Genomic DNA, 27,386 nt, shown 5'->3' on the forward strand with positions numbered 1-27,386 from the left:
TTCAAGCCAGCTATTCGACTTCACAACTTGGTATTGGGTAACGAATTCAATATGTGTCAAGGACATCCTAAAAGGCACAGGGGAAGAAGAAGGCATACCACATTCCTACATAGCACTTACAGAATAGTTGAGTCATGGCATGTGTATATGAAACTGAAAATAATAATCAGTGATATACTTTAAAAATCTTCCATAATGGAAAAGACCAATATAACTTAATATAATAAAAATTAAAAACTTCAGAATAGAAATAACTAGTATAAACAATGACAGACTCAGAAAAAAATGTAAGCAGCACGCATGACACGGGAAAATTTCTAGAATTTCAAAAGCCCTCATAATTAAGTAGAAAAAAAGACGGACATGCCAAAAGAAAAATGGGCAAAGAAAATGTACAGGCAGTCCACATGAAAACAAATGAAAATAAAAATAATCAATAAATCTATCTAAGAGAACCGTTTTTAAAATTTTGTTTAAGTACATTCCTCCCTCCCCTGCTTCTTGGTGCAAACTTCCTATCTCACTCTTACTCTCTTTTTCTTGTTCTCTCTCTCATGCTCCAAACATGTATCAATTCATGACCAGTCAATCTACTTACTATCTGTATAATGTTACCTCTCCAGTGATGATGAGTAAGAGAAGCTCAACCACATGTTCAAACCACATGCTCAAATTCTAATTGGTTATACCATCCCTGTCTCTAACTTTCAAGTTAAGCTTCCATCACGGCCTACCTCCCATGTATCACATTTTTTTTTTTTTTTTTTTTTGAGATGGAGTTTCGCTCAGGTTGCCCAGGCCAGAGTGCGATGGCACGATCTCGGCTCACCGCAACCTCCGCCTCCTGGGTTCAAGCAATTCTCCTGCCTCAGCCTCCCAAGTAGCTGGGATTACAGGCATGCGCCACCATGCCCAGCTAATTTTGTATTTTTAGTAGAGACAGTGTTTCTCCATGTTGGGCAGGCTGGTCTTGAACTTCCGCCCTCAGGTGATCTGCCTGCCACGGCCTCCCCAAGTGCTAGGATTACAGGTGTCAGCCACTGGGCCCGGCCTCCCCTGTATCATATTTTTTAAGCCCATGAGATCATTATCTATAATGGAAAGACTACTCAGTTAAAGAGAAATTGAAGTGACAGTTTTTTATTTTATTTCATTTCATTTCATTTTGTGATAAAACCACTTAACACGAAATCTGTATTCTTAATAATTTTTAACAATACTTGACAATACAGTATTGTTAACCATAGGCACAATATTAGATAGTAGATCTATAGAACTTATCCATCCTCCATAATTGAAACTTCATACTTGTTGATTAGCAATTCCCCATTTGGCTCTCCCTGACAACCACAAATCTACTTTCTGCTTCCATGAGTTTGACTATTTTAGATACCTCATATAAGTGGAGTCATGCAGTATTTATCTTTCTGCAACTGTCTTATTTTACTTAGCATAATGTCCCCAAAGTTCATGTTGTCACATATTGCAGGATTTTCTTCTTTCTTACGGCTGAATAAAATTTAATTGTATGTATAAACCACACATTCTTTACCCACTCACCCACTGATGAACATTTAGTTTGGTTACACATCTTGGTCTTGTGAATATTGCTGCAGTGAAAGTGGAAGTGTTAATCTCTTCAAGATACTGATTTCATGCAAATCGAAATCACAATGAGATACCATCTCACACCATTCAGGATAGCTGTTATTAAAAAGTCAAAAAATAACAGATTCTGGCAAGGTTGTGGAGAAAAAAGAACACTTATATACTGTTGATGGGAGTGTAAATTAGTTCAACCATTGTGGAAGACAATGTGGCGATTCCTCAAAGACCTAAAGACAGAAATACCATTTGACCCAGTAATCTCATTACTGAGTATATACCCAAAGGGATATAAATCATTTTATTATAAAGACACATGCATGCATATGTTCACTGCAGCACTATTAACAATAGCGAAGACACGGAATCAACCTAAATGGCAATCAATGATAGACTGGATTTAAAAAAAAAAGTGTTACATATACACCATGGAATACTATGAAGCCATGAGAAAGAACAGGATCATTTGCAGGGACATGGAAGGAGCTGGAGGCCATCATTTTTAACAAACTAATGCAGGAACAGAAAACCAAATACCACATGTTCTCACTCATAGTGGGAGCTAAATGATGAGAACACATGGACACACAGAGGGGACAACACACACTGGGGCTTATTGGATGGTGGAAAGAGGGAGAGGGTCAGGAGAATAACTAATGGGTACTGGGTTTAATACCTGGGTGATTAAATAATTTGTACGACAAACCCCAATGACACAAGTTTACCTATGTAACAAACCTGCACATATACCACTGAACTTAAAAGTTTAAAAAGATGCTGATTTCAGTTATTTTACGTAAATATTTGGAAGTGAGATTGCTGGATAAAATCATAGTTTTATTTTTGATATTTTGAGGAACATTCATACTATTTTCCATAGTGGCTGCAACATTGTGTATTCCTACCAACTGTGTACAAGGGTTCCAATTTCTCTACATCATTGTCAATATGTTGTCTTTTGTTTTTTGATAGTAGCCAACCTTATAGGTGTGATGAGATACCTCATTGTGATTTTGATTTGCAGTTATGTGATGATTAGTAATGTTGAGAATCTTTTCATGTATCTGTTGGATATTTGTATGTCTTTGGAGCAATGTCTATTTAGGTCCTCTGCCCATATTTTAGTTGAGTTTTTGGTATTTTTTGCTATTGATTGTAGGAGTTGTTTTTACTTTGGAAAATAATCCCTTATCAGATACATGGTGGTTTTAAAATATTTTCTCCCATTCTATATGTTGTCTTTTCACTCTGCTGATTGTGTATTTTGTCGTGCAGAAGCTTTTGAATTGGCTGTGGTTCCATTTATTTTTGCTTTTGTTGCCTATAGTTTTGATGTCATGCCTGCAAAATAATTGCCAAGACCAATGTCATAAAACCTTTTCTCTATTTTTCTTCCGGGAGTTTTACAGCTTTAGGTCTTACATTTTGAGTCTTTAATCTATTTTGTGTTGATTTTCATGTATGGTGTAAATGAGGTATAATTTCTTTCTTTTGCACTTAGATATACAGTTTTCCTGTAAACATTTGTTGAAGAGACTATCCTTTTCACATTGTGTAGTTTTGACATGCTTGTTGAAGATCAGTTTACTATATACATATGCGAGGATTTACTTCTGGGCTATTTGTTCCATCCATTGGTCAATTTATCTGTCTTTATACAAATACCAAAGTTTTAAAATTGTTGTGTCTTTGGAATATGTTTTGAAATCACAAAGTGTGATATGCCCAGCTTTATTCTTTTTTCTCAAGATATTTGATTGCTTCAGATCATTTGCAGTTAAATAAAAATTTTAGAATGTCTATTTCTATTTCTGTACAAAATACCGCTGGGATTTTGATAGAAATTACATTGAATCTGTGGATTGCTTTGAATAGTATAGACATTTTAACAATTTAAGACTTTCAATTCAGTAACATGGGATGGGATGTCTTTCCATTTGTTTTTGTCTTCTTTTATGTCTTTCATTAATGTTTTGTAGTTGTTAGTGTACAATTCTTTCAGTTTCTTAAATTTATTCCTAAGTACTTCATTATTTTAATGTTACTATAAAAGTAATTTTCTTCCTAATTTTCTTTTCAGATAGTTTGTTGTCAGCATACAAAAATGCAACTGATTTTTGTGTGTTAATTTTGTATTCTGAAGCTTTACTGAATTTGCTTATCAGTTCCAACAGGTTTTGAGGGGGAATCTTTAGGGTTTTCTATAAAAACCATATCATCTGCAAAGACAGTTTTAGTTCTTCCTTTCTGATTTGAATTGCTTGTGTTTCTTTTTCTTGCCAAATTGCTCTAGCCAAAACTTTCACTACTTTGTTGACTAGACATAATGAAAGTGGATATCCTTGCTTTGCTCTTGAACTTAGAGGAAAAGCTTTATCACCATTGATTATGATATTAGCTATGAAATGTTCACATATGGCCTATATTATGTTGACGTAATTTTTATCATGAGATGATGAGAATTTTTATCATGAGAATTTTTATCATGAAAGTGTTTTGAATTTTGTAAAGTGTTTGTTTCTACATCTATGCAGGAGTACCCTGTTTTATTTCAGTTCTTCGAGGTGTAAAGTTAGATTGTTTATTCCAGAGCTTTCTTTTTTTGTAATGTAGGCATTTATTGTTATAAACTTTTTGTTAATAATGTGTTTACTACATTTCATAAAATTTGATATTATGTTTTCACTTGTCTCAAGATAATTTCTAATTTTTATTTTTATTTTTTCTTTGACATATTGGTTGTTTAAAAGTACATTATTTAATTTCCATTTATTTGTTAATTTTTCAGTTTTCTTTCTACTGTTGAGTTCTTGTCCTCTTCCAATGTGGTCAGAAAAGATACTTGATATAATGTTCAATCTTATATTTGTGGAAACTTGTTTTGTTACCTAACATGTAATCTGTCCTGAAAAATGCTGGCTGTGTGCTTAAGAGGAATATATATTTTGTTGCTGTTGGGTGGAATGTTCTGTTAGGTCTTTTAGGTCCATTTGGTTTGTAGTGTTGTTCAAATCTGCTCTTTCCTTGTTGATTTTCTGTATGATTGTTCTACTCATTATTGAAAGTGGTGGATTAAAATCTCCTCCCATTATCGTATTGCTGTTTTCTGTTCTGTTAAGGTTTGCTTCACATATTTATGTTCTATGATAATAGGTGCATATGTATTTTTAATTATTGTATCTTTCTGATGAATTGATCCTTTTATCATTACACAATGTTTTCTTTGTCTCTTGTGATGATTTTCAAGTTAAACTACTTTGTCTTATATGAATAGTCACCCCTACTGTCTTTTGGTTGCCATTTGCATGAGATAACTTTTTGCATTTCTTAACTTTCAGCCTATATATATCCATAAATCTAAAGTGAGTCCCTTGTAGTCTGGGCATGGTGGCTCGTGCTTGTAATCCCAGCACTTGGGAGGCCAAGGCAGGAGGATTGCTTGAGGCCAGGAGTTCAAGACCAGCCTGAGTGACATAGTGAGACCTTATCTCCACTAAAAATTTAAAAATTAGCCAGGTGTGGTGAGTCCTAGTTATTCAGGAGGCTGAGGCAGGAGGATCACTGGAGCCCAGGAGTTTGAGGATGCAGTGAGCTATGACCAAGTCACCTGTACTCCAGCCTGGGTGAGACAGCAAGACCCTGTCTCAAAAAAAAAAAAAAAAGGAGAAGAATAAAATGAAGTAAAATAAAATGAGTCACTTGTAGATAGAATATTACTTGATCTTGTTTTTTCATTCATTCAGCCACTCAATGCCTTTTGGTTGTGACCATCAACCCATTTACATTTAAAGTAATTATCAATAGGGAAGAATCTGCTATTGCCATTTTGTTGTTTTCAATTTGTCTTGTATTTATTTTAGCCTTTCTCCTCTCATGCTGTCTTCCTTTGTGTTTCATTATTTTTTATAATAATCTGCTTTAATTTCTGTTTTTCTTTTGTGTATCTACTACAGGTATTTTCTTTGTAGCTATGAAGAGACTTACAAAAAAGATCTTATAGTTAAGCCATCTATGACTTTACTTCTCTTCCCCCCACAGTTTATGTCATTGGTGCCATAATTTACATCTGTTTATAGTGTATATTCATTAACTCTTTTATATTTATAGTTATTCTTAATATTTTTGTCTTTTAACTTTTATACTAGAATTAAAGGTGATTTACCCAGCACCATTACAGTGAGACAGTATTTGGTATTTATCTTTATATTTAATTTACCAAGTTTTATACTTTTATAGGCTGGGGCTTTTGGCCTATTCACTTCGTGCCAAGCCAAGGGAGGAGCTGTGGTGAGTGCCCACACACTATTTCAAATTGCCATCCTTGGTCTTTGTCACCCTCAGGGATCCAGCATATGCTAGGTTCTGTCAGTGTTCTAAGACAAGCAAGACAGAAGTCAGTTCCTCATATAGCACCCAGAAAATTTGGGACTTTGGATGCATGGCCCAGTTATTTTCCTTCCCAGAGAGAAGATGGGAGCTGGTGTTTTTTGCCTGCTTACTCTGTACTGAGTCACGGTGAAGAGCTCTGGCATGTGCTCCTGCTAGTTCAGACCATCATCTTTGTTCTCTGTAGTCCCTAAGGGTCTAGCATATGCCAGATCATGGGTGACAGGTTTTGAAGGGCAACCGATATTGAAAAATCTGGATGGTGATAGTATCACGTCAGTGGTGAAAGCTATGTTGAAGTCAGTGTAATTAAGCATTTTTGTAATCACACATCATGAACTTAATTTTAATCCAGCAATGAATTTTAGGTGCAACGTATCATATTTACCGTGCTTTTGAGAATATTTTTTAAACATCACTTAACAAAAGATGAGGTTAGGATAAGTTATTTGGGAAAATGGAAAGGACCATCCACATCCACACAATCCTGTTTATTTTTCCAGAGGAATACACAAAAAGAAAAAGAAAGATGATCCAACATCAGGGAAGACATCTGCTAAAGCGGATAAGTCAAGACAAAGCTTCACATTTTCACATTTCCCTCAATCATTTTTCTTCATTCTCAGGAAAGCGTATTTCATTTGCACAGGGCTATCTGGGAAACAGCAATGATTAATACTAAACGTACTTGGTCCTACAGCTGCCTTGCTCACAGGGAAGCAAAGGAAGAATGTTGGTTCTTGCTAGACAATCAGAGGGCACAGTGACTGTAAAATTAGTGTCAGAGTGGGCCCTGGTACCATTCAAATTTAGAATGAGGCAAGAACAGACTGTGTCATTTTCCCAGTCATGAGCTCTCGGTTTGAGCTGATCAATTCCATACAAGAAAGAGAGTGTCACAGAGTTAAGCCTAAAATTCAGCTGTTAGTGCAATTTTCTCTTACTAAATTTAATACCAGGTATATTGTGATTGAGAACAAATTTACATTTGCTTTGTCCTTTAAATGGAAAGGTGAAGTCTCCTCTGTGACCAAAGCTATGAACCCACAATACAATCAAGGGCTTTAGAGTTCTCAACCATGCAGCCTTTGCTGTCTTTGACACTTGAGTATTTTTCCTGTACCTCTTTATATCCTGCTTAAAAAAAATGGTTTAAAAATTTCCTGGACCTTCAGATTAAGTTTCTGGGAATCTAAAGATTTTTAACATTATTAAATTGTCTATTACAGCAAACTTAAAACTCACAATAAATCATTTTTCCTTGAAATACCAAAGCTAATTTGCATAATTAATTTTACAACAGAAATTTTTGCATTGCTTTTATTAAATTTTCAATAGACATATACAAGTATTTTAATATATATTTACAGAGTAAAGAATATAAACATAATTAACTCCAAGATACCTACCAGTTCATCTAAGATAGAGAATAAAGCTAATGCTTTTGAAATTCACTGCTTCCTGGTTCCCAACTCCTTGCCTCTTCTCTTAGAACTATCACTTAAAACCTGGGTTTATGATTTTCTTGCATATTTATGTGTGTATGTGCATTTATCGTATATGTATGCTTAATCAGAAAATTGTTTGACAGAATGCTTTTAATGGCATAAATGGAAAGAGGCATTTTTACTGACACTCTAATGATTTGCTTTTTTCACTTAACTTTCTCTGGCTGCAATTTATCTCTGTTGATGCACATAGCTGTAACTCATTCACTTCCCTTGCTGTATAGTATAGTATTCCATTGAATAAATATAACACAATTTACATATTATTCTCTTGTTAATAGACATTTGAATTGTTTATAGACTTTTTTGCTATTTAAATTATTGATATCTCCTTTGCATGTGTATAAAGCTTTTACCAGCTACCCCTTGTCCCTTCCTCCAACCTTATTTCTTTAGGCTTACCAACCACTCCCACTTCCCAAACTCTTGTTTTATCTCCTTTTTTCTGAACATGCTATTCTCTTAGACTTAAAAAGCCCTTTTCTACCCAATCTTCCTTGTGAACTCTGGTCTCTTCAATTGGGGTTATTGAATTTGACCACCTTAAACTCCCTTTGGATCCTGAAGTGAGTTCCATTAAAATTCTTATCATACTGTAATTAATGGCTACCTACACAGAAGATAAGCTTCTTGAAGAGAAAAACTATATATTTTATCTCTGTTTTACTAGAATCAAGGCAACGAGAAAGAGCTGAATATTCAACATTTCTGACTCTATGTTATTTCCACCACATTGCCTAACTTTATGCATCTAAAAATATCACTTTAACATTGATACACAACTCACATATTCCATTATGCCCTTTGAATAAGTGATTTCCTATTTGTAGTCCATGGAACGCTTACCCCACCTGCTCTCCCTTGTTACTTCAAAAAGAAAAAAAAAACCCCACTGGAATTAATGGGGATTATAGCACTGATTTCAATAACACACACATTAATTCACACAATCAGTACAAACACAGATAAAAACGCCTCCTAGATAATATACCAAACCTGCCATGGATGCCAAGGTCCTATTTTGGAAAACATTACATTCAGTGGACTCAAAATTCAGTGTAGTCCTTCATAGAAGGCTCACACATTGAAATGGCTTTCGTGAACTGACATGTTATTAATAAGAAATTTTGGTAATTTCCTTTTGTTGGAAGTTTCAAATTTTGCAAAGTCAATGTACCGTATAAAGTTGCAATTATTATTTTTGTCATTTATATGAATAGTCTGTGTTTAGTTTCTAGGTTAACATTGGTCATGCCTAATATATCTCTTTGAAATTTTTTAATGAAAATATTTCATAGAAATAAAAACAAATTTGTAATCTTGCTCCTGCTAATGCAAAATTATTTTTAATGAAAGAATTGTAAACTAAAATTAAGAACAAATCATTTATCAATGCTTAGGTAATTTTTTATTAGCTGCCATATTGATGGGGGTTGCCCAAGGCATATGCCTTTGTACCACTGGCCAATTGAAACCCATTTTCACCTAATACGGCCCAGAGAGTACCCAAGAAGGTGGAGAAACCCTACCACTTTCTCATCTTTATACCAGTAAATCCAGAATGCAGGGATCTCACAGGGAGGCAAACAAGCCACCAAACTCCATCCATAGAATGCATGCTATGGGCAAGATGGGCAGAAACTCAATGTCTGTGCTCTTATCAATGGATCTCTTTCTGCATGTGTTGACACATGGCATACCAAAAAATGGGGGTGGGAGGAGAGGGAGGCAGTGCTATTCCCATGGTGGGATCTTTTATGATTTGCAGTAAAGTGTTAAAGGCAAGGACAGCAAGAGAAAAATAGCTCTAAGGGCATGCCTACTGGGAACAATGGCTTTTATGTTTCACATGATACAAATGTCATGATAAGCTTCTGATTCTCTTACTTACAAGACATAGTAGTAGTAAGAGAAGTAGTGGTAGATTCACTCCAAATAAATTATGCTAACTATAATTTATCAAGGGATCGTGTGTGTCTTTTGTATCTAGATCTGATAGCTGTTTTGTGCTAGCATCTAAGAGGCTATTGGAAGAAGAAAAGGATGCTAACTAACCCTCCATCCCCATTTACAATGTTTTGAAAAATGATAAGCTTGAATAGATATTTCACCTTTCTATAATAACTAAACAGAGAAAAGTAAAAATCTAGGATTTAGGAAAACATATTGCAGTGTAAGGAGAGACAGTGCATAGCCCAGAAAATCCAAAAGAACATATTTCAGGAAAATGGATCTGAAAGATGCAATATCAATGAAAAGAAAATAAAACTCTTACTTAAAGTTTGTAGTAAAACAGATTTTGACCTTTGTAGAATGTGAAAGGGAAATATAGTAATTCACTCAGATGAAAATGGTGGTTCAAGGAAAGTGATGAAACAAAAGGTTACAAGGGAAATTCTTAAATGACAGTAGAAATACACTTATGTCAAGCAGATTAGCCACGCACAAGACACGCCAGTGGTTCCCCCATAAAATGCAGGGTAAAGATATGAACAAATAGTGGAATATTAGAAATACAGTGGCAAGAGAGAGGAGATGCAATTTAACGATTAGAAGTATTTGTGAAAAAAAAAATGCACAAAGAAATATAGAGGCAATAATTAAAGAGGACATAGAAAGAATTCCAAAACTGAAAAAAAAGCCCAAGCTACAATTAGAAAAGAAACGCTGCTTGTGCAAAGTTAATCAAAGAAACTTCATCTAGATATTTCTTAGCTTTTCCTTTATAATTTTAATGATTAAAGTTTAGAATCCTGTATGGAATGGCATAACAAAATTTTTAAAAACTAAACAAAACACACTAACTTCAGACTTCTCATAATATCAAGTTTCTGTAAGACCTATGTCAATCTCTAAATACTTAGATAAAATGGCTAATAATCTGAAAATTGTATATCCAGCCAAAGTCTCCTTGGTGTGCAATGGTAATATTCAAGTGTGCATATTTGCTAAGAAAATTTCTTAAATAATTACCTTCTCTGAATGAACAAGATTCATTTGATATCAGATGTTAAATATAAACTACTAGTTTAATATCACATTTTAAGTATAAATAAACTTGAATGAGGAAACATCACAAGGATCTGAAGTTATTTATTTGTCATACATAAAGAAAAATCTATTATTTTGGTTTTGTTGATCATTGAGAAATGTCAATAAATGTTATTTGATAAACTTTAATGCATTAAAGTCATAAAGAAAATGGACGAAAATGTTGCTTTTGTAACATTTAAGACAAATGAAACCCAAAAATCTTCTGTTTATCAAAAGTGCTAAAAACTGAGTATAGTGGCAAGCAGCTGTGAGGGAAAATCTTTGAACAATGTATGAAGGACAATACTAATTTTTTAAATTTGTGAAAGCTCATATTTTTAAGAAGAAAAATAGTAACAACAGGATAGCCAAATGTGCAAAGCACATGGAGAGCTCATAAGAAAAAAAATTATTGATAGAATCTATACTATTAGGCAATTTTGTAAGGAAAAGATTATTTACTAAATAAAGATTATTTTGTTTGATTTTGTCTGATCGATATTCTATTATCTTTAACATCATTCTAATCAAACACTAATTTCAAATCAAAATATATGAATTTATATTTTCTTAAATGTTTAGTATGTTTATCAATTAAGGCACTTAAATTTTTAGATGACTGACATACCAGATTCCCCTATATCTTTTATCAAAAGCATATCTTGAAAAGCAGAAAAATGATACCGTTACAAAATTCAGTACTGCCCATACAATGAATTGTTTACCAAAACACGTAGATTACAATTTGTACTGTCTTATCTCCAATCTGATTCTAATTATGTTTCTAATTCTATTTCTCAGTTTTAATTTATTCCTGGGATTCTTATTCTGCTCACCTAACCTAACGAGGAATGTTTAACATTTCAAACCTGCCGAAGGTTTGCTAACTGGTTAATGCTGCACTATTCAAGGCCACACTAAATATCGGATATATCTTTTAGATGATTCTGCTCAAGGCTCTAATTCAGTGTGGTATTTCACTCTTATTTTGTTCTCATCTATCAAAATGTAAATATTATGTTTTTGCTAAAAAGCTAGTAATAAGAGAAAAACATGTGGTTTCAAGGATTCCACTGAACATTATTTGGGAGACTGAGCCCAAACAAAAAGACAAACATGCACAAAACATGATATTAGAAAAAAAGAAAAAGAAAGCAATCTATCTCACTGACAAATAATGTGCTTCCTTAAGTAGAAAATTGAACAGACTCTACAATAAAACTCTTAGAAACATTAATAGGTCGCTAGAGTGGGAGCGATTAAGCTGAAGGAAGATTTTGTGGGAAGGGGTGATATTGTGGGGTTGTTAGAAGAAACATTTGTCGTGTAGAATTATTGGTGATGGCCTGGATACAGTTTTGTATGAATTGAAAAACTAAATGGAGTAAGAGAAGGAGAAAAACAGGTATTAAAGGACTAAGAATTGGGAGGACCTAGGACATCTAATTAGAGAGTGCCTAAGGAGATTCAGCATAGCCTTGCCAGTGAAGATTATTTATTTACTTTAAGAGTTAAGAGTGGCGGTTTGGGGATAGCACCAGGAGATATCAGCTGTGATGGCTTGGAGAAACAGTGTAAACCAGCAGTGTAAGCAAGAGCAGGGCATGTATGAGTAGTTGAGAACGGTGAACAGGAGTATGACTAGACAGAAGATAGTAGGGATGACAAGTTTTTTGGGGCACAGCCCAAGTTGGTCTGGTGTCTGGAATGAGACTGGGGCCTAATAAAAAGGAGAGTCTATACAGGAGCTCAAATAGGCTGTACCTTGTAGCATTCCGAGGAAAGGCCTGAATTCTGAGAAGGGAAAGTGGTAAAAGTATTGTCCAGTCCTTTTTAAGTTGGTGGCTGAGCTTGATGAGGTGTGTTTTTAAAAGACCATTAGTCTGTTCTAACTTTCCTGAAGACTGAGGACTGTAAGGGATATAAAGGTTTCACTGAATACTAAGAGCCTGAAAAAATGCTTGGCTTATTTGACTAATAAAGGCCAGTCTGCTATTGGACTGTATAGAGGTGGGAAGGCCAAACTGAGGAATTATGTCTGACAGAAGGGAAGAAATGACCATGGTGGCCTTCTTAGACCCTGTGGGAAAGGCCTCTACCTAGCTAGTGAAAGTGTCTACCTAGACCAAGAGGTATTTTAGTTTCCTGACTCAGGACATGTTGAGTAAAGCTAATTTGCCAGTCCTGGGCAGGGGCAAATCCCTGAGCTTGATGTGTAGGGAAGGGAGGGGGCCTGAATAATCCCTGAGGAGTAGTAGAATAGCAGATGGAACACTGAGAAGTTATTTCCTTGAGGATAGATTTCTACAATGGAAAGGAAATGAGAGGTTCTAAGAGGCGGGCTAGTGACTTGTACTATAGCATAGCCTGCCTTTGCTGGTGTGTGGCGATTAGGCCTGGTGGAACTGCCATAAATAAACCAAGTGTGATCAGGGTGAGAAACAGGAAAGAAGGAAATGTGGGGAAATGGGATGAACATCAGGTGGATCAGAGAGATGCAATCATGAGGGTCAGGTGTGGTATCTGGAATAATCTGGGAGGCCAGATTGAAGTCCGGGCCAGGAACAATGGTAATTGTGGGAGACTCAACGAAGAGTGAGTACAGCTGAAGGAGCCGGGGAGCAGAAAGTATATGCATCAGGTGTGAGGAAGAAAACAGATTTTGGAAATTACGAGAGCTGTAGAGAGTGAGTTGAGCATAGTTTGTGATTTTAAGGGCCTCTAAAAGTATTAGGGCGGCAGCAGCCGCTGCACGGAGACATGATGGCCAGCCTAAAACAGTAAGGTCAAGTTGTTTGGACAAAAAGGCTACACGACGCAATCCCCGGCCTTGTGTAAGAATTCTGACTGCACAGCCTTGCACTTCAGCTGTGTGTAATGAAATGGGTTGGGATGAGTCAGGGAGAACTAGGGTGGGGGCAGTCTCTAAAGCTGTCTTTAAGGAATGGAAAGAGGAGTGGGGAAAGGATTTAGGATCTATGGGGTCAGCTAGGTTTCCTTTTGTGAGTTTATATAATGGTTTTGTTAGTATGGCAAAACCAGATATCTAAAGGTGAAAGTATCTAACTATGCCTAGGAAGGAAAGGAGTTGTTTTGTAGAAGGGGTTAGAGTTTGAGAGATTAGTTGGACACGATCGGCAGGGAGAGCACGTGTGTTTTTATGAGAATTATGCTGAGATAGGTAACAGATAAGGAAGAAATTTTGGCTTGACTGAAGTAATGGGGGCTGTCTGTGAAGCTTTGCGGCAGTACAGCCCAGGTAATTTGCTGAGCCTGATGGGTGTCAGGGTCAGTCGAAGTGAAAGCGAAGAGAGGCTGGGATGAAGGGTGCAAAGGAATAGTAAAGAAAACATGTTTGAGATCCAGAACAGAATAATGGATTGTGGAGGGAGGTATTGAGGATAGGAGAGTATATGGGTTTGGCACCATGGGATGGATAGGCAAAACAATTTGGTTGATAAGGCATAGATCCTCACTTGTAAGGCTTGTCTGGTTTTAGGACAGGTAAAATGGGGGAATTGTAAGGAGAGTTCATAGGCTTTCGAAGGCCATGCTGCAGCAGGTGTGTGATAGCAGGCTTTAATCCTTTCAAAGCATGCTGTGGGATGGGATATTGGCATTGAGCGGGGTAAGGGTGATTAGATTTTAATGAGATGGTAAGGGGTGCATGATCAGTCCCTAAGGAGGGAGTAGAGGTATCTTATACTTGCGGGTTAAGGTGGGGAGATACAAGGGGAGGATGTGAAGGAGTCTTTGAATTGGGGGAAAAGGCAGCAACGAGGTGTGGCTGTGGCCTAGGAATAGTCAGGGAAGTAGATAATTTAAAGTGTCTCAGTCTAATAAGGGAACTGGGCAGGTGGGGATAACTAAAAAGGAGTGCTTAAAAGAGTATTGTCCAAGTTGGCACTAGAGTTGGGGAGTTTTAAGAGGTTTAGAAGCTTGGCTGTCAATACCTACAACAGTTATGGAGGCAAGGGAAACAGGCCTTTGAAAAGAAGGTAGTGTGGAGTGGGTAGCCTCCGTATTGATTAAGAAGGGGACGGACTTACTTTCTACTGTGAGAATTACTTAAAGCTCGGCATCTGTGATGGTCTACGGGGCTTCTGAGGCGATCGGGCAGCATCAGTCTTCAGCCGCTAAGCTGAGAAGATCTGGGAAGGAGTCAGTCAGCCTTCGGCCAGAGTTCCAGAGGCTCTGGGAGTGGCTGCCAGGTGAGTTGAACAGTCCGATTTCCAGTGGGGTCCTGCATAGATGGGACAGGGCTTAGGAGGAATCCCGGGCTGCAGGCATTCCTTGGCCTGGTTGTCAGATTTCTGGCACTTGTAGCAAGCTCCTGGGGGAGGCAGTTCTGGGGGAACGCCTGGCCACTGCGGTTTAGGCGTTTGGAAGTTCTTGTGTGCGGTGATGTGGCTGGGGTTTGTCTCACAGTGGAGGCAAGGAATTGAAACTCAGAAATATGTTGCTACTTGGCTGCCTCTACTTTATTATTGTACCCCTTGAAGGCGAGGTTAATTAAGTCCTGTTGTGGGGTTTGAGGGCCGGAATTTAATTTTTGGAGTTTTATTTAATGTCGGGAGCAGATTGGGTAATAAAATGTATATTAAGAATAAGACGGCCTTTTGACTTTTTAGGGTCTAGGGCTATAAAGCATCTCAGGGTTGCTGCTAAATGAGCCATGAACTGGGCTGGATTTTTATATTTGATGAAAAAGAGCCTAAACACTGTCTGATTTGGGATAAAGAAAAAGGAGCATTAACCTTGACTATGCCTTTAGCTCCAGCCACTTTTTTAAGAATAAATTGCTGGGCAGGTGGGGGAGGGCTAGTCACGGAACGAAACTGTAAGCTGAACCCGGTGTGAGGAGGGGAGGTGATAAATGGATTATAGGGTGGAGGAGTGGAGGCTGAGGGAGAATTGGGACCTAGCTCAGCCTGGCGAGGAGGGGAGAGGTCAGATGGGTATGTAGAAAAGGAAGATTAGAAAGACTCAGCGATGCTTGGGGTTGGGACTGAGGGGACAGGTGGGAGGGAAAGAAGGGAGATTTGGGATGAGTTGCATTGGGAACAGAGACTGGGTAGTGACCAATGTGTAAAAGAATGCCTGGACGTCAGGCATCTCAGACCGTTTGCCTATTTTATGACAAGAATTATTTAGATCTTGTAGGATGGAAAAATTGAAAGTGCCGTTTTCCAGCTATTTGGAACTACTGTCGAGTTTGTACTGGGGTTAAGCAGCATTGCAGAAGAACATAAGACGCTTAGATTTTAGGTCAGGTGAGAGTTGAAGAGGTTTTAAGTTCTTAAGAACACAGGCTAAGGGAGAAGGAGGAGGAATGGAAGGTGGAAGCTTGCCCATAGTGAAGGAGGCAAGCCCAGAGAAAAGAGAGTAGAGACACAGATAAGAGGTGGGGGGGTTCTTGCCTTCCAGAAAAGCAGAGAAGGAGTTGGGGTGCGGAAATAAGGGATCAGGGTGCAGAGATAAGAGGTCGGGGCATGGAAATAAGGGATCGGGGTGCAGAGATAAGAGGTCAGGGCGCAGAAATAAGGGATTGGGGGTTCTTGCCTTTTAGAAAAGTGGGACTTGAAGCTAAGGGTGAAGGAGAAGGGGTTGAGGGGTTCTTGCCTCTCTTTTACAAAAGCGGAGAAGGGGTAGAGACACGGAGAGAAGGGGTTGGGGTTCTTGCCTCTCCTCCAGAAAAGTGGGACTTGCCGCTAAGGGTGAAGGACCAAGGCAGGCGTCCCTGCATGGTCTGACACCTCTGAAACCTGGGTGAATAATCAGAGAGGCGTCCCTGCAATGATTAAACACCAAGGGAAGGCTGCCTTCCCAGTCTGTGACCAGTGCCGGAGTTTTGGGTCCGCGGATAAAATGTGTCTCCTTTTTCTCTACCAGAAAATGAAAGAAATTGAAATTAAGAGAAGGGAGAGATTGAAGTGTGGCGCCAAGATTGAAAGGAGAAAGAGGTTGAGGGACAGTGAGGGAGGTTGAAGAAGAGAGTAAAAAGAGGCCACTTACCGGATTGGAAATTGGTGAGATGTTTCTTGGGCTGGTTGGTCTGAGGACTTGAGGTCGTAGGTGGATCTTTCTCATGGAGCAAAGAGCAGGAGGACAGGTGATTGATCTCTTAAGGGAAGTCCTCTGATCTGAGTCCAAACACCAAATTTCACTTGTGTCTGTGTGAAGAGACCACCAAACAGGCTTTGTGTGAGCAGTAAAGCTGTTTATTTCACCTGGGTGCAGGCGGGCTGAGTCCAAAAAGAGAATCAGCGAAGGGAGATACGGGTGGGGCCATTTTATAGGCTTTGGGTAGGTAAAGGAAAAAGGGGGGTTGTTCTCTGGCGGGCAGGCGTGGGGGTCACAGGGTGCTCAGTAGGGGAGCTTTTGAGCCAGGATGAGCCAGGAGAAGGAATTTCACAAGATAATCTCATCAGTTAAGGCAGGAACAGGCCATTTTCACTTCTTTTATGGTGGAATGTCATCAGTTAAGGCAGGAACCAGCCATCTGGATGTGTACGTGAAGTTCACAGGGGATATGATGGCTTAGGTTGGGCTCAGAGGCCTGACAGATGCAGTATCAACATAAATAAATCAATAGTTTTTCTATATACCTGTAATATACAATTGCAGAATATTAAGAAAAATATTCCAATAATTATAGCAACAAAAAAACTATAAGGGAGCATAATGTAAAGCTAAAAGAATGTATGTGATGTTTATGATGAAAGTTACAAAATATTATTGAAGATAATAAAAGAGACTTGATAGATATACCATGTCTAGAGAGTCAGAGATAATTCAATGTCATGAAGACACCAATTTTTTCTGAAAATAATCTGTAAATTTAGTTAATTTATAGTAAAGTTCAATGTGTGGTTTACTGTTGTTGACTTTGAAAAGTTAATTCTAAAATTCACCTAGAAGAGTAAGGGCTAAACATAATCAAGGCACTTTTGAGAAAAAAAAAATGTTAGATTTGTTATATTATAAATTAATACTTTAAAGTTTTATTAATTGAAACTGTCTCATTGATGTGGGGATCAATAAATAGAAACGATGTCATGTAGAAAAACACATATGTATGCAAAAACTTGATAAATACATACTATTATTATTATTTTGAGATAGGGGTTTCACTATTTTGCCCAGGCTGGTCTTGAACTCCTGGTGTCAAGCAATCCTTCCACCCCAGCCTCTCCAAAGGCATAAGTTGTTGATCAGTGAGGGGCTAGAGTGTAAGTAATGCTGGGCCAATTGATTACCTATTTGTAAAAAAATATATTAATTAGCCCCATACTTCATATCCACACCAAAATAAATCTCAGGTGAGTTAAAGACATATGTTATAGAAGGAAAACTTAAAACATTTAAAAATGTATATTTACTATAATAACTTATAGCTTTTGAAGAAGGACAAATAAATTTAATTTCTTAAACAAATTGCAAAAAGAATGCATCTTACTAAACCAAATGGAATATTTTGTGTTTGTGAAACTTTAAAACTTCTGTACAGAAAAGATATCCTAAGCAAGCAAAACGAACAAAAATGCCAAGTCACTATCTAGAACACATTCGAAATGTACATAGCCAATAAAGAATTCATAGAAAGAATATGAATATGTAATACACAAATCACAAATAAAAGGCCAAAATAAAAGGGATCAAAGCATGCATACAAGCAAATCACAAAAGAAGAATCTCAAAAGGCAAATAAAAATGTGGAAAACTAGTTTAAAATTATGAAAAAAATTCCCTTCACAAGAGAAATTTAAAACAACTATTTAGAAAGAAACTTAATTGTTCATTATTATAAATAAGCAGTTCTTATTAAAGTACAAAAATTTAACATCTGATTCACAGAATTAGAAATAGTAATGGCTATAAATCACATAAAATGGGTTGGTATCAGATGAATAAATGAAAAAAGAAAATCCACAATCTGATATTCTTTTCCCTATCAAATTTGGAGAAAATTGAAGTATATCCACAGTTGGTGAGGTTGAAGTTATTGACAGTCACATGCCTCTCAAAAATGCATCAATAGTAAAAATATTTGGGGAAAATATGTAGTTGAGAATGTACTTTCAAATTTCATATCTACAGGCCTAGGAATTATATTTCTACTTCTTTATCCCAACTAACTAAATAAACAAAATATCTGTCAAGACGAAATGTCTCCAACAGCCTTGTAACAATGACAAAAATAAATAAACTGCAATAAATGGAGAAAAAAATTAAAAATCCACCCAATGAACTAATATTAGGTATCAAAATATTTAGTGTAACATCAATCCAAAATTAAGACGCAAAACTGTGTTATAGTATGGTTATATATATGTGAGGAAAAATATTAAAAACTTACAACTACTTATTTCTCATAGTGCACTTGTGAGTTTTCTTTGTCATTTTGTATATGCTCCTAATCTTCCAATCTTCCCATTATGCATGGGTTATTACACCTATGATTTAAAACAACAACTTGCTTGTATTCAAGCAATTCACATTTTAATCTTGTAATCAAATTGTTGACTAATCCTGATATCAATACTCTATGCTTCTATTATCTTTATCTATATGCATATATTTATATCTATCAGTAAATATAATGTAAATTTACAAAATGTATTTATGAAATAACTTGTTTTTTTAAACATTTTAATTTTTAATTTTTTGTTTATAGAAAGAAAGCCATATCCTTCTTTTTGGAGGAATTGAGATCTTTCAGATGCCTATTAGATTAAAATTGCACTTCACAATTTTTTGTACAATTCAAGTAACTTTAAAATGTTCATGAAGAAAAAAAGAAATGTTTCTTTAAGAAACTATTCAACTTGGTAGAAAGTTTGTTGTTAAATTCTAGAAGTTAAATAGACTGTGAAATAATTCTATTTTTAAAATCTAGCTCTGTGAAATCTGAAGGGATTGTTGTGGGGAGAGAATGATTGACACTTTGGTGGCTAAGGAAGCTAAAATAAATTTTCTCTGATTGGGAAAGAGAGATTCGTAAACCCTATTTCATTCATTCATTCATTCATTCATTCATTTGTCCAAGTTATGAACAGAAATCCATATATGGGCAATATCTCTGAATTCGGAACATCCATAAATAGAGTTTGTCCTCTAATCATGTAAACATAAAACTCAGGGTCTTGCATCATGGGAGATACAGAGACAAAGAAATTGGGATTTGTTGGGAAATGAATGAATTTGAAAGGGGTGGAAGTAATGCCTCCCGGTTGTAAAGCATTTTAGGGGTGGCTAGTGGTGAGGGATAAAGGAAAAATTGACAATGACAATTTTCAACAAAAACAAAAATCCCTCGTTCAATTTCCACATGAATTGGAGACCCTGGAAAGCCAGCAATATATTATTTGAATTTCTGAAATGTATATAAGGAGCAGTTCATAGTTAGAACGCCTGATGACTAGGTTTTATTTGTTGGGATGGATCAGAATTTGTTGAAAATTTTTTGTTGTTTGTTTTTGATTTTGTGTACGTGTACGTGGTTGTGTTCGTGGTGTGTGCTCCTTTTCTCCTCCTCCTCTCCCCCTTCCCCTCGTTCTCTCCTTTCTCTTCTCCTTCTCTTTCTCCTCCTCCTCTTCCTGTTTTTTCCTCCTCATCCTCCTCCATTGTTTTTCTTCTTCTAAGATTTACTATTTAAAGCTTGTGAAAACGTGTGGTAAGGAAGAAAGAAAAAACATATCATACATATGCCACTAAACAGGGCTAGTGTTGCCAAGGTTGGAGTGCAGTGGCTATTCACAGCCATGATCATGGCTCACTGCAGCCTACAACTCCTGGGCCCAAGTGATCCTCCTGCTTCGGTCTCCCGAGTAGCTGGGACTACAGACTGGAAAGGTATATCCCATATGGGTCTTGAAGGAGACTAAAATTAGCATTTGCAGTCCTTAGAGGGAGACTGTGAAACAATGTGTCCTGAACAGAGAAGGAAACACAACTCTGTCTCACATTCTAATTTTAGAGAGGAACAGAGCGTTGATGTGCTTGAAGGGACAGACACAGCTGTGGTGGTCCAAGACTTTTTGTGTGGACTTGGGCAACTATATGCTTATTAATTGCTGTACGCATTGTATAGCATTTTCTGTCAGTTACAATTTCAAACGTAATTTTCTTCATCCTTCCCTTTGGCCCCATGTCCTTCCATCCTCTTCCTCTCTGTATTCCTCCCCCGCCCCGTCTCCTTCTTACAGCAATATCTAAGGTAAAGTTCTCTATCCTCTATTTCTGACATAACCAGGAATGCTAGAAAAAGTATTTATGCATCTGTGGTGGTGATTTGGAGACTAATTTCCTGAGGCCACTTAGGTAAACGTGTAGACGCAAATGTAACAAGAGTAATACTTAAACGTTAATTAATTCATTAAATGGCTTACTGAAAAGGTACAATATATAAGCTACTGCTATAGTGGCTTGGACAGTACAGAAATACAAAAAATTACTGTTGTCCTTGCCCTTAAGAAATCAATATACTAATGAAAATGAAAAAAGTATATAATTGTGATATGCATAATAAGTATCATTCTACATAGCAATTAGGCAAAAATTGTAAACAGTAGATATCAATGACAGTAATTAACATTGCTTTTACATAAACAAACATACAATTACAGCTTAAAAAACAAATCTTTCCTATTAGAAATCAGCATCAGCACTTTTTTTTTCAGATGCTATCTACATGTGGAGTAATTCTCCCATCATTCTTATGTGCATCTTCATGCTGACTCATCATCTGTATGAACAAAGGCCCTGGATCTAAAACCTCAACAGCCACAGGTCTTTATTTTACGTCTCGTACAACCACCAGCTATAGCAAAGAATTCTGGATTTCGTGGTGTACTCCTGTTTAAGAGATGATCTTGGGGAACACATTTGGCTTCCTCTGTTTATCATGCTTACAGTTTCTTAGATTCTGTGGCATTGAGATCGCGAAGCTGTCTGTATTTGTACTGGAAGTGATGGTGTGATCTCCCTCCACAGATGGGTCAGAAGAAAGGATGGGGCAAGAGGTAGACAAAATTAGAAAAGGGCTTTGCGTAATTGATATCTCCAAATTTAGTGATAGGGTAAGCCTAAGAATGTTATGGTCAACTCAAGAGTGGTTAAGAGACAGACAGGAAATAAATCTATGAGAAAAACTTAAGAAATTTAGGAACTGGCAAAAAGCAGAGGTTTGCAAAATTTAGTGTACTTGGCCGGGTGCAGTGACTCACACCTGTAATCCCAGCACTTTGAGAGGCCGAGGCAGGTGGATGACCTGAGGTCAGGGGTTCCAGACCAGCCTGGTTGTGAAACCCCATCTCTATTAAGAATACAAAAGTTAGCCAGGTATGGTGGTGGATGCCTGCAATCCCAGCTACTCAGGAGGCTGAGGCAGGAGAGTTGCTTGAACCTGAGAGGTGAAGGTTGCAGCGAGCCAAGATAGCACCACTCCACTCCAGCCTGAGCGACAGAGTAAGACTCTGTCTCAAAAAAAAAAAAAAAATGTACTTAATAATCACCTAATTATCTTATTAAAATTCTGATTCCTGAGCTCCTCCCCAGGAAATATGCCCCATTCAAGGGGCCTGGTTATTCCAATGCAAGCTGCAGTGTCTTTGGAGAGTACTGGTTGAGAAGCAGATAATGGCAGGTTCATCTCTCAGCTATCGTTGAGTTTGGATGATGGTGGGCAGGCTCAGCTCCCAAGCCTGCAAGAGAAAGCAGCTCCTAATTCAACTTGTATTACCTTTCCTTTAATAGTTCCCAAGAACATGTAGTCTTTAAGTGGCCACAGCCAATTTGACTTCATTAGTCTTCTGCAAGAAGACACTGGGACATGTGGAGAGGAGTGAGCATGGACCATATTTTTTATTTCTTTCCTACTGACTCTTACCCACTGCACAAAAAAGGCTTTTAGAAATTTATGCCAGGTGGGATTTACATATGCAAAATATTGATTTATGATTTTAAGGTTAAAATCAATTTCTTCCAATTCTCCATGGTCTGCTGATGCGTGGAGTTCCATTAAGAAGGAAATAGTTTTTAATTCTATTTTCCATTTCTATAATTAAGGTTAAAAAACTTCAAATGCAACTACCCATTGAAGGGATTTATACTCAAAAGTTATTTAATATAAATATGATTCATATATAAGAGTAGGGGTGGGGTCAGTCTCAGGAAAAAAAGAGAGTCAGAGACTGGTCACAATGAAAACAAAAAATCCTTTATAATTTTTTCTTTGTTTTTTATTTTTTTTCTTTTTTTCTGAAATGGAGTCTCACTCTGTCACCAGGCTGGAGTGCAGCAGTGCAATCTCGGCTCACTGTAACCTCTGCTTCCCAGGTTCAAGCGATTCTCCTGCGTCAGCCTCCGGAGTAGCTGAGACTACAGGCACCCGCCACCACGCCCAGCTAATTTTTGTATTTTTAGTAGAGACGGGGTTTCACCATGTTGGCCAGGATGACCTCGATCTCTTGACCTCATGATCCTCCCACCTCATGATCCTCCCACCTCGGCCTCCCAAAGTGCTGAGATTACAGACGTGAGCCACCATGCCAGGCCAATAACTTTTTCTTAAAGCATCACAAGGCCGATGCTACTACACTGAAGAAGTAGGACACATAGCTGCTTTTGTTCTCATTAGAGCATGAATGGAAGTTTCAGCTGGATCTGTGATCACAAATGCCCAAGGTATTGGAGCAACTCTGATCCTAGTTAAGGCCAAATAAACTAATAGAAAGACTCCAAGCCTGAAACATAAGAACAAGCCAGAAATAGTTTTCCCAAGCAATAGGTTTTCTGCAAATTTTAGTGGCATCCAAACAAATGAACCTCTTAGGAGCTCTGCCAACCGTGGAGCAGAAAAACAGGGGAAGGTAAACTCACAAGATATTTGGGGATAATGCCAAAATTTATATTAAGATCCATTTTGATGTTTATGTTTAGTAAGGCAGTTTGCACAGTTGCTTAATAGCCTTATTTATATTACATTTGTTTTGTCATATCTGTTACTATAAATTTGATTGTTAAATGTAGAATAATGCCATATTTCCTGGATTTCAAGACATGATTGATTTTGAAATGAATCATTAATTTCATAACAGCTTTTAAGGGATGTAGAGCAAAAAGAACCTACCACATGAGATTTACATATAGATGTATGCACGTGTGAAAAATACAAAGTGCATTTATGAGAAGTTATTGTATTTCTCCATATCATTCTGATTGTGCAAGCTTCCCTCTCTCTGTCTTCTGTGTTCAGCTGTACAATTACACAAGGCCCCAGAGGTCACACGATGATGTGATGGCACCTGCCAGAACGGCAGGCAAATTTAGGATAGGAGATATTCAGAAGACACTTTTGTGTCAGCCTCCCATTTCCAAGCCTACTAAACAAGGTAAGGCTTCAGTACTGCCTAAGTATACGCCATTATGAAAATCCCATACAGAGGAGGAGTACATCTTTAGGTTCTAAACTGAAAAAATAGAGGCCTTTCAAAACAAGCTATTTAGGAAGTGTGTTCCTTCTTCATTCACAGCCCTCACCAGAAACTCTGGAAGAACAATGTATAGTTGACTTGTCCAAGGCAAAAAGGGGTTGCTTGTAAGGTCTGCCTGCGTCTGTCAACACAAAAATATTTGCCCATGTACAGATGAAATATAGCTCAGCCAGAAAATGTCCGGGTTTGCCATTTGGGGAAGCACACCTGTGTTCTAAGATTAACTGGGAATCTGAAACACTTTGTTAAAGATTTACTAGTAATCCTTAAGAAATGAAGGGATTTTGTGGCCTGTAGTAAGACTATGGTGCTTTTTTTTCCTCCCTCAATTCTAAGTGCTGTGATGATTGAAATGGCGAAGTTCCTTCAGAATGGGGCAAGATGCCTCCCTTCATCTACTGTTGTGGAGCTCACACCAGCCCTGAGCTTCCCACCTCAAGGACAGGAATTTCCAGAGGGACTAGTTAGCTGACTTCCCTGTTATGGGTCATTCCATTTTGTAAATTGGTGCCTCTATTTTAGTCCAAGATTTTCACCTTCAATTCCAAGTAAAGGTCATGGCTCAATGGCTTCCCTTTAGTACGTGTTCCAAAAATCATGCATGGCACTGTGTGGTAGGGACTGAAACATTACAAACTGCATAAAGTAGCTGGAAGAATGTTCCATCTACTTTTTTTGACTTCATACATTTCACTATTGGGTGTATACATTTTTTTTGTTTGTTTTTTTTGAGATGGAGTCTTGCTCTGTCACCCAGGCTGGAGTGCAGTGGCAGGATCTTGGCTCACTGCAAGCTCTGCCTCCCGGGTTCATGCCATTCTCCTGCCTCAGCCTCCCGAGTAGCTGGGACTACAGGTGCCCGCCACTATGCCCGGCTAATTTTTTGTATTTTTAATAGAGACAGGGTTTCACCGTGTTAGCCAGGATGGTCTTGATCTCCTGCGGTGGCTCATGCCTGTAATCCCAGCACTTTGGGAGGCTGAGGGCGGCGGATCACGAGGTCAGGGTGTATAAATTTTAAATTAAATATCAAATTCATCTGTAACTACAATGGTTAGCATCATTACAAATAGCTCCTATATCAAAAAATATTACCAGTTTATAGAGTAAAGTAAGATTGTAAGATGCTTTAAGAAGTCAATTTGCAACACTTGTGTTTGTTCTTTAAAATGCATTACTCTGTGACCCTTGTTAGGATTTCAGACACCTGGATAAGCCCCCAAAAGTAACACAGCCTTTACAATAGTAACAAATAGTGGAAATCTGTGGACTGGGACAGAAATCAATCCAGAGAATTCAGATCTTCTCTCTTCTCCATGATGTGCAGGGCAGAGGAGACTTTAACCTAGAGCAACATTAAAATCAGATGCAGACCCTTATCATGGGAGAGGTTGGCAAGCCCTCTCCTAATTGATGAAGGAGCTTATTGGGCAAGAGCCGTGCATAGAAGGGATGATTTTCTTTGTGATAAACTCTGCAGCCATAAAAAAGAATGAGTTCATGTCCTTTGCAGGGACATGGATGAAGCTGGAAACCATCATTCTCAACAAACTAACACAGGAATAGAAAACCAAACACTGTATGTTCTCGCTCATAAGTGGGAGTTGAACAATGAGAACATATGGAAACAGGGAGGGGAACATCATACACCGGCGCCTGTAGCGGGGTGTGGGGAAAGGGGAACGAGAGCATTAGGACAAATACCTAATGCATGCTGGGTGTAAAACTTAGATGATGGTTGATAGGTGCAGCAAACCACCATGGCACATGGATACTTATATAACAAACCTGCACATTCTGCACACATATCCCAGAACTTAAAAGTAAAATAATAATTGAAAAACTCCATGATTCCTCATCAGTATGTGAGGAAGCAAAGGGGCTCATCAGGAAATCAGATATAGAATTCATTTCTTGCACCAAAAATGAGAAGGAAAAATGATTGAACCAAGGATCTCCCTGTTTTTGTCGCCACTACTCACTCATACACACACAGACATACATGCACACTAACATACACTTCTGAGGATGGACGGCATCTCACAGTTGAAGAGTGTGTGGTTACTGAACTGCTTGGTAGTTGTATCATATTCACGAGCTTCTGCAGAGGCAACCCAGACTGCCAAATGATAAGCAAGTCTTTTGTTCCTTGGTCTCAGCTTTTACTTACAGATAATAATCTTGTTTTATTTAATAGTTCTTTATGTATTTAATGATTTATTTGTTCATTCAGTAGTGATTCATTGAGCATTTATTGTTTGCCAGACAGCCTCTGAGTTGATGGGCATACAATTATACTGCTTTCAAGAAGATACAACCTTGAATAGAAAATATAACACTAGTCTATGTTACTAAGCAGAAAATAACAAGTGACTTACAAGAAGTAGAGAGAAGTTGCTATGGAAGTTCTGAGAATGAGAAACAGGGAAGGTCTTTATGGTGTATGCTATTAGAACAAAGAATAGAAAGGAGATATGTTGTCAGTTTTTTAAGAAGTAGGATGATATATGGCACTTAGGGCATAGTTCAAGTATATACACATCCTTATAAAATCTGAGTCACTTACAAGGGGAATGATGATAGAAGAGAAATAGCCAAAGAGAAGAACGTTATAGTCACTTGACAATGGTCTTACTTGGTCTGGCAGGCCGAAAAATGTGAACTGAACACTAGGAAATAAAATAAAAGTAGTATCAATTATATTTTATTTTGGGAAAATTAACACAGGTCAAAACACAAGGAATATATTTTTTAATGTACATTTGTTTGAAAAATCGACTTACTTTTCTGGATCATTTAGGAGGGGAACATTGGGTGAACGTAATCTCTGACATCTCACAATAATCATTCCTTTATCTTTAACATCAACCTGATTGGCAGGCTCATTCTCAACCCAGGCACCTCATATTGAATCATCTATCATGTGTCTCGTAGTACCTGTGTTTAAATGTGTTTATTTATTTTTCTCTAAACAAGTTCTAATTGAGTATACTTCCAGGATGCTAAATACCATTCTGAGCTCCAGGATTTAGGGGTAAAAAAGAGAAGAGTGTCTTTCCTGAAGGAATATTTTCAATTTGCAAATCAACATCTAATTGATATAATCTAATTGATATACTAATTGATAAATATATTACAATATAACTTCAGATAGTATTATTTTTTAATGGCAGGATAAAGGCATTTATGAGGGCTGTTTTGAATGGGAGGGCTACAGAAGTGCTCTCTGAATATAATTTGAAGAAGTCTCTGAATGAAGTGAGGGATCACGCCATGTAAAGATTTGAAGGCGGGCGTGGATATTTTCTGCAGAGGAGCTAGCAAATGCAAAGGAGATAACATAGGGCCTTGGAGATCA

The sequence above is a fragment of the Symphalangus syndactylus genome, chromosome 3 (genome assembly GCF_028878055.3).
Source record: "Symphalangus syndactylus isolate Jambi chromosome 3, NHGRI_mSymSyn1-v2.1_pri, whole genome shotgun sequence".
NCBI classification, from domain to species: Eukaryota; Metazoa; Chordata; class Mammalia; order Primates; family Hylobatidae; genus Symphalangus; species Symphalangus syndactylus.